This window comes from Tubulanus polymorphus, unplaced genomic scaffold (assembly GCF_964204645.1).
Source record: "Tubulanus polymorphus unplaced genomic scaffold, tnTubPoly1.2 scaffold_33, whole genome shotgun sequence".
Lineage (NCBI taxonomy): Eukaryota > Metazoa > Nemertea > Palaeonemertea > Tubulaniformes > Tubulanidae > Tubulanus > Tubulanus polymorphus.
Window position 1 is genome coordinate 36,905 of NW_027437440.1, and position 9,226 is coordinate 46,130.

Here is a 9,226-nt window from a genome sequence, read left to right on the forward strand (position 1 = left end):
TGTATGAACCTTTTGTTATTTTTGTTCAAATAAATTTCACGAAAATTAACTGGACAAAAATGTGACTGAAAATATTTGTTATTTTTGTTCAGATAAATTTCACGAAAATTAACTGGACAAAAATGGGACTTTGAAAATATTTCACTCCAAACTTTTTATGTATGAACCTTTTGTTATTTTTGTTCAGATAAATTTCACGAAAATTAACTGGACAAGAGTGGACTTAGAAGAATTTTTGCACTACTTACACATTTTGAGGGTAAGCGATTTTTTCTACCGCCCACAGTTAGGTTTCGCTCTGCGCATGTTCTCAATATACCGGAAGTAAAAAAACCGTGACGTACGCGGAAGTAAAGTTCAGCAAATGCAAGTCGCAATTGAAATTAATTCTTTTCTCTCTTTCTTCTATATGAAATACGTGTGATAAAATAACACTGGTACACAATGATAAAATAACACTCTTCCAATGATTCGAGTTCGATACAATTCTACACATATATTCAATTTACAATTCCAAAGCCAAATCCGATGTAAAATTCCACGTTTTCAAAGTTCAAATCATTTTATAGGAAGTTACATAAACAGTATCGGGTTCGGGTTCCTTCTCAAGCAGCTGCATGGTCTGTTCGAGAATAACTTCTACTGATTGTTCTTTTTCATTGTCCACTGCGTTACCGTCGACCTTATCAACATTTTCGACATTTTCGTCCAACAGAGGTTGTTCTTCCTTGATAGGGGTTAGAGAGTTCAATTTCGCATCTTTTATCATCTTCATGTCCAACAAACGGACAGCATTGTTTCTGCTACATTTTTGTGTCTTTTTCTTCGGAGGATTGAACGACACTATACCATTTATTTCAGCATTATAAAAGTCTTTAACAAATTCGTCCACTTCGGCTTCGTATTGAATTTCGAATTCCTCACGCAGTCTATCGCGTTCATCTTCGAGGAGTAATGCCAAACGTTGTTTGGAAAAACACGTTACGAAAATCAAGCTAATTGTCACAAGAACGCCGTATGCAGCGACCAAATAGAATAGGGATTCAATGTCCATTTTCGTTAGAGTGGACATCAAAATCGTATCTTCTGGTTCACAGGTATTATTATTATTCTGTTGTTGTCTCCTCCTGACTTTTCCACGAACTGTATACATGTGTATAGGTACAGTTTTTTTCGCATCGCGTTTTGTGCGATAAACCACATTTTGTTCCACATTGTCCTCCACAGGTACCACAATTCTAGTCTGATTCTTTGAATCGGTTACCGACACTGACATTTCCATTGGGGGTCGAAGAAATATCCTTGAACATATCTGAGCATTAGCATGTTGATTGTTTCCACCAAACTGAGTAAGAGCACCGCTTGTAAAAATTGTCTCATTCAATCTTCTCAGAGTGTAGCCGTGTTTTTGAAAACACCAGTAAATGCTTTTGGCTAATGCAAAACGCCGTGTAAAACTCAAGTTCTTGCCATGACACACTCTGAGATTCTGCGTGACAGCGAAATAAACAGTCATTAGGTAGAAATATTTGTTCTCCATTGATCGAATACGGAAAAACTGTCTGGTAGCTTTGGTATACATTGGATTCTCACCGATTCGACAAACAGGTTGTGGAGATGTGGACGCCGGTGTTATGCGATAGCGACGATTTGTAGCACCTCTTCCATTTCCATGGTTTCTCGTCGTAGAAAGGCCTTGATTGCATAAAGCACATATTAAGAACACTACAACAAGTCCAGAGGACCACCTGCAGTCAAGCACAGTCATCTTGCTAGTGTGCGTTTTGACTTTAGACTCCGTCTTAAATGTAAAGTGTTTGTCTATTTATTCAATTCCGGCAAACCAATTTTTTTCATGTTTGTCAGCTTTGAGGACTTGATTTATCGTTGTTTGTCAGAAAAAAAAACAGTTGGGTTGCCAAGTTTGTCGAAACACTTCCTGTTCGCGGTTGTTTCTATACCAAGATTTCAACCGCTCGTTCCATCTTTCTATTTCTGCTGCCTGAATACAGCGTTTCTCCGGCGGAAGGTATACCTTGTTCTTTAACGAGTCTATTTGTATCAAAATAAGTTCGCTGTTTTCGCATTTTTGATACGTGACGTTATACATTGAAGAAAAATGGTACTTTGAAATTTTCCGGTCAGTTTCTAACTTTATCTGAACAAAAATGGGACTTGTTGAGGAGACACGGTTTCACGGCTTCTGTGGTTCCCTTTTGGATATTTTCCTGGTCTATTTTATCAAATAGACACCTTGAATGATAAAAACTATCGCAACACGTTGATTTGAACAGTATATGATTTGAACACATACAGTTGAGTATAGATTTCTGCTGAGCAACAGTTTCACAACATTAAAGTTGACACAGCGATTTTTGTTGTGTTTGTTGAGAAATTTTTGTTCAGATAAAGTTAGAAACTGATCGAAGAAATTGTCCCATTTTTGTTCAAATAGATTTCAGAATTTTTGCTGAGATAAATTTAGACTCGTATAAGTATATAAAACCGAGGACAGCCGAACTCACAACTCACAATGTCTTCGAGAAGGAAGGATACACGTAGTTACGTGATGGCCGATTCCGAATCAACTGCTGCGGCTGCTGCGAATAAGTCAAGCCGTAAACGCAAGACCGAAGATCAACAATCACAGTCAAGTTCTGTATCCACAGCGAATAAATACCGGTGCAGAAAAGACGCCGAAAACGTGCGAGTGGTCGTGAGCCGAATACCGGATGGACCGAAATCACGAAAAATCGCTGCTTCATCCAAACGTGGTGGTGGTGGTGGTGGTGGTGGTAAGGGATCATCAAAAAGCAAGTCAAAAGCTCGTGATCCTACACCCAAACCATCAGACGGTAGTTCAGACGAAGAAGTACCCGAGGAAGAAGGCGAAAATGACCAAGACGATGGTGACGGTGACCCACAATCAGGTGGCGAAGACGATATGGAAGCTGAAAACGGCGGTGACAGTGACGGTGCTGGAGAGGAGGAAGAGGAAGATGGCGAAGACGAAGGTGGCTCTGAATCCGAAGATGGCTCAGAAAGTGGTGAGAGCAGTGATGGGGGTACCAGTAGCAACGAGGAAAGTGACATGGAAGATGACAGGTGCCGCCGCCATAAACGTAGCACCAAACGACACAAAACACCCGTGAAAAGCCGTCCACAGCGTTCGAGTAGCAGAAATAAGAGTGGTAAAACAGAGGAGAAGTCAAAACGTGCCCCTTCCAAGTCGTCTTCGAAGGATAAAGCCGCAACTGCCAAAGAAAAAGAGCAGGTGATGGCTGCTGCTGTTCTAGCCACTGCCAAGGAGAGAGAGAAACAAGAACGTGAGAAACCTGCTGCCCTGAAACAACACGAGAAAGAAAAGAAGCACCGTAGTGGGGGTAATAGCCAGTCATGTTCGAAAAGCAAGGATAAGGATAAATTATCATCTAAGGACAGTAGTAAACGAAGTCGTAGTGAAACAACTCCGAAAAAAGACACTAAAACAACCGTGGATAGCAGCAAAGTGACGAATAGTGAACATTCTAATACCCTGTCGGATATAAAAAATAGTGTTGATGAACTCAAAACGGACGAAGAAGTGACCAATGAAAAACTGCGCATTGAAGCTGAGGACGCTGCAAATGCTTTGATAAACTTGCAAAAAAAGCCTGTTATCAAACATGAGGAAAATCAGTTTGACATTGAAAACGAAGAATTGGATTATGTGGATGATGGTGATAATCAGCCTACGAAAGTCGTCGTCGATGGAGATGATCAACAACAACAAATGGATGATGACCAAGAGATGGGAGGAGACGACCAAAATGATGATATCAACGAGACCGATGCCACGGAAGTAATGTATGAACAGGATGACAACCTCCTCGACGAAGCTGCGAAAAAAGGTAAGCAACATTCTACTTATACAATTCTAATTCCAATCGCTTTAGCACATTCCAAAGTACATTACTACGAATTTTCATCCATTTCCACCCACCATGAAAGAAAATATACGACTTGGCAAATTTGGTGAAGGCAGAGGGACATTTCGTCATTTTCGATCTCAATATGTCCCTCTGCCCTCACCAAATTTGCCAAGATGGCGGCCGTTTTCTATAGTAATGCGTAGGGCAAATAGCGAAATATTAACAGAGTACCTACTTAATGCACGGATTCCGGCACATTACGAATGCATCTTGTATGTTATGGTTATTGATTAGACAATAGTATTTGTTTGTTTGTGACTCATATTAATGAGTAATTATGTTAATTAGTTGGTTGACCTAATTAATTGACCTATATTTAGATAAGTCTAACTTCCTTTTGGAAACCAAAAATTCATATGACAATTTTATTAACTTCCTTTTTCAAAGACTAGAATTTAATTAATTTAAAATGGTCATTAATTTTTAATTATAATATAATCTAACTTCCTTTATTAGGGATATAATTTGTTACATTTAATTTTGCCGTTTTAACAGGAACTTACCGATCCAATATTATTCATGTATTCACATCCTGTTGGCTTCGCATAATGGCACGGACCCTTTTCCTCAATTTTGCCATTCCGGAAGTTAGAAATGTACACAAAAATGTATTACAACACTCTAACTTCCTGTTCATAACCCGTTTCAAGGGGGTTTTAATTTTGTGACTTTCTATACCCCCTTGAAAATCGTGTTCTGAAAAGGAAGTTGGATCAATTTACTATACAAATTTGACCGTCAAACAGGAAGTCGGACTTTTCATTTTTTTCAATATTTTTTATTTTATTCTTCTTTTCCCTTAGATGTCGCCAACACCGGATCCTCCAACCACGATGACGGTGATGATGACGTCGCACCAAACCACCAACCAACTCCACCACCCCATCCATCACCAAAACCAAAGTCTACTCCACCTGACTCCCCACGTGGATCACCGGTATCAAACCTATCGTCGCACGATCAATACTTCAAAGACGAATACTCACAAAACTGGGAGAAATGGTGTTTTGTGGGAAAGGACAAAACCAAACTCTACGAACAAGTTTTTCCCATCCAAGCTGACAAATTGGCGAGGAAATTCTCGGACATTCACACTCGCCGCGATATTCTCGGTGCAGCAGACACGAAAAACTACAAGTCTCATATCTATCGCTCGTGTTCACAAGGATTACGAGTGCTAATGTCATCGTTAGCCAATTTTGCGATGTACAACCAGGATGCGAGTGACAAGGATATCGATATTCGCAAAACTTTTATGCTGCTGGGACTCGACGAATATAGACACCCCTTCTTTGGACGTGCCATGGGCTCAGAGGAAACCGTCAAGGAGTTATTCGATGCCTTGGCCGACAATGATGGTGTGCGTGAACCTCTGTACGACCGTATCCAGCTCATCGATTTTCCGCAGTACGTGAATATTGCAAAGTTCCAATTCTCCCGGCACGATAACATCGAGAAACGCATTGTGAAAATGCAGCACGACGATAATACACACGGATTCATTGTCGGCTACCTCGAACACATGAAACAAATGCTCAAAAAGAAAGGTGTGGCGAAAGCAGTATACGATTCCACGGTTTCCTACGTCGACGGACTGTTCATTCTACCAGCAGCATATCAAGCAATGCTATTTCCGAACAAAAACATGATAGCTCTCAATGACTCGTTCACTCATCGCCAGTCGACAATGTTGGATTTGTCTGAAATGAACACTGTGGCTCTCGAAGAGTTGATCCTACTCGAGTCCATTCTACTGCTGCACAATTGTGCCTTCCCCGTGTACCAGTACGATTATATGTGGTCACATATGCAACTGTCGTGTCAGCGCACTGTATTGGCATTGTCCGGAACACGTGCGCCCACATCGTTGGAGTATGAAATTCACTTCATGGCAATGTTGGATAAAATCATTAAGTACGAATGCGATGTAAACAGTGGCAAACTCAATCGTGGTGACCGTGATGTGAAAGATGCATTCGCACTTCTAGTCGAAATTATCTCAATGAATCGAATCATGACCTTGTCATTCTCACACAGTGCTCGATGTGAGAAAGTCGAAACAGATGGGGTCAACCTGCTAACTCTCGATCGCGATATTGTGATCCACAAGATCGTGAAAAGGTTTCTCTGTTTTGAAGAGGTGTCCGAAACCACAGTCGTGGACAGTTTCCTACAGAGCTTTTTGCTAAAGTGTGCTACGAATGGCAAGTCTGGTAGTGGGAATGCAGGTGGCAGTGGTGGGTCTCAAATTCACCAGGAAACTGTGCAAAAACTAAAGTTGAATACCCCTGCGTACTATACAGACTGTATTTTGAAGCATTTCATGCGGTAAATGACATTGAACTATCTTGAACACCTACCTTTAACAATCGATGTTGTGTGTTATATTGGACTGTATATTATCTACTTTCCCGTCTGTTCCGTCTGTTGGCTACGCATAAGCCACACTACCGAAACCTGCAAAATCAAGGAAGAGGAAGTGAATTTTGTATAGAAAATGTATTGAAATTTCTAACTTCCTGAAATTTTACCCCTACACATTAGGTACCGTTTGTGTAGGGGTAAAATTTGAGCAGACCTTCAGGAAGTTAGGTGTTTAATACAATTGGACTTAGAAAATTTTCATCAGTGAGCTAACTTCCGCAATGTTGTGTATTTTGTAAATTTGTAAAGTATTGAAATGAATCTATGAATATGTGCCAAAATATAATAGTATAAAATAAATTATTTTATTCCTCCATGCTCTGCCGTCAAAGTCCCGACCCGTTCGTGAAATTTATCTGGACAAAAATTCCTGAAAAACGACAGTCCCGATTTTTGTTATCTTTGTCCAGTTAAAGTTCGTGAAATCTATACCCAACAAAAATCGACCGAAAAATATCAAAGTCCCCACTTTTGATATTTTTGTCCAACTAAATTTAACGAACTTTAACTGAACAAAAATCCAATGAGGTTCCGTGACCAACACAATATAAGTGAGAGAATGTATACACCCACACTTCATTTCACCGTGCGCTCGCTCACAGATAGCAAAAATGCAGCCAGGTCTTATGTCAAGTCCTAAAAAGACAACTCCGGCTATTACTGCCGCTGATAACTGTACATTAGGCGACTCCAACAAATCTGTACAACCCTCCTGTGACTGTGGTGGCGGTGGACATTCTGCGAAAAAGAAGAAAAAACAGCTTATTCGTACCCAACAGTCGTCAAACGTTAACACCATGGGTTTCAACCAACTTCTGAAAGAAACTGGGAGAGGTGAGGTAGACTTTGACCCCAGTCACATGGTCAAAAGTGAACCTCTCGATGCTTTACAAATCGACGAAAGCGGCTGTGGTGATAGAGATTATTACGATGATGATGGAGATGACAGGCTTGTCATGAACTTTGCTGCGATGGAGCATAATACTGGCATGGTGGTTGGTGCCAAGGCCGACAACAACAATACAACGACATCCGCATCACATCCTGGTGGTAGTGGTAGCGGTGGTGGATCTTATGAAATTTCTGTATCTCAGAAGCGACCAAAAAGACGGTCCGTATGGGCAGAAGGATCGAATAAGTGGAAGAAACTTATGATAGACAAATACGAAAAGTGTAACTGTCTGTGTGGATGTGGACTTGGACTTCCTTTCGGCGAAAATGGTTGGCTTAAACAAAAGGCCCTGTTCGCTAAGTATGCTGGACGCTATCACGAAATCGACAAAAAGGACTTAGAACGCATTACAGTTTACCGTCTTCGTGATCACGATATCTGCGAATGTTTCTGCCACTGTGATGCCGCTATCATGCGATATTTCACCAACGATCCATCGGGTAGGATACCTTTTGGCACCGGCAAATACGTGAAAGTGGTGGAAGGCGAAAAAGAGGTCGATGAACGTCTTCCACAGGTCATTACATTCATTTTCGACGACGATGACCTCTGTGATGGCATGAGCACCTCGGCAAATGCCAAATGCTACCGCGAATGCCTACCTATGGTATTTCGTAGGCGCTATGAGAAAGCTGAAAACTTACGTAGGTTGAAGTCGGAGAATGCTAAACTCAAAACCGAAAACGAAACTCTGAAGGAAAATCTCGAAACAACGACTGATCTGTTAGTCGGGAAAATGTGTACTGGAAAGGAAGTTGGAAATCATTGCAAGCACTACGATAAAGTACTGCAAATTCAGCGGGAAGGTCGTCTGGTGAATTTGAAACGTGACTTTGTGAAATGTGCCGCTGCGACAAATAGCCTATTGATGGACCTGAACCATCGTGGCTTCGGTACACCAGTCGACTCGAATCTGGCTTCTCGTGAAAGTGATGCGAAGTTCTATCTCTATCCAAAGAGAAACGAAAGTTGGGATGCTAGTGGACTCTGTTCTGAGTGTCGAAAGATTCGAACCCCAGAAGAAATCGTGCGTCTTGGTATTCGCGATAAGAACATCTGGTGTGCTACTGGACTTTGTCCCGAGTGTATGGCGAAGAAGAATCAGTCTGCTGCTGCAAATGAACCCGTAGACATTCACCCATCTACATCGACAGATACATCAGCAGCAGGTTTGGGGACAACTCCTGTCGAAAAATCTGCTCCTGTGGTTGAGTGTGCCACACAAACCGAATTACCTGCACCTTGTACTCCCCCACCTCCTGCACCGGATATACCTACACCAGAAACCTCCCCTGATACAACGAAAACGAACACTTCGATCTCACAAAATCTGCGCAAACGAAAGTTCAATGTCGATACAACAGTTGAGATTCTAAGTGCACAGACTGTGGTGGACAATATTAAACGTGCTAGACTTGAATCACCAGGCAAATTTTCACTCTACGGTAGTGACAGATGGAAGGTTAAGAACAATCGTGTGGTTTATTCAGCTCCGACAGTTTTCAAAGACTGTATGAACTTATACCCTTAGGTGGGTGAGCTTGTGGTTGAAAGACCTCAATGGACAGTAAAAGGACTGAAAATCTAAGTGTCGTGTGTATGGACTTGTTATGAAAAGTATGTGTTAGAATTATGCTATTTATTAGACTAGACTTGTGATAATTTTATTTAGTACAGGGTAAAACTTGTGATAATTTTATTTAGTACAGGGTAAAATAAATAGTAAAATGTAAACTCGTGACCTTACTGAAGTTCTTGCCTTGGCGTTCTGATTGAGGAAGATGGGACTTTGATTATTTTTGAAAGTGAATGAACATTTTCAAAGTACACTTTTGTTGAACTAAATTCTGCGAAAATTATCTGAACAAGTGCAACAAAA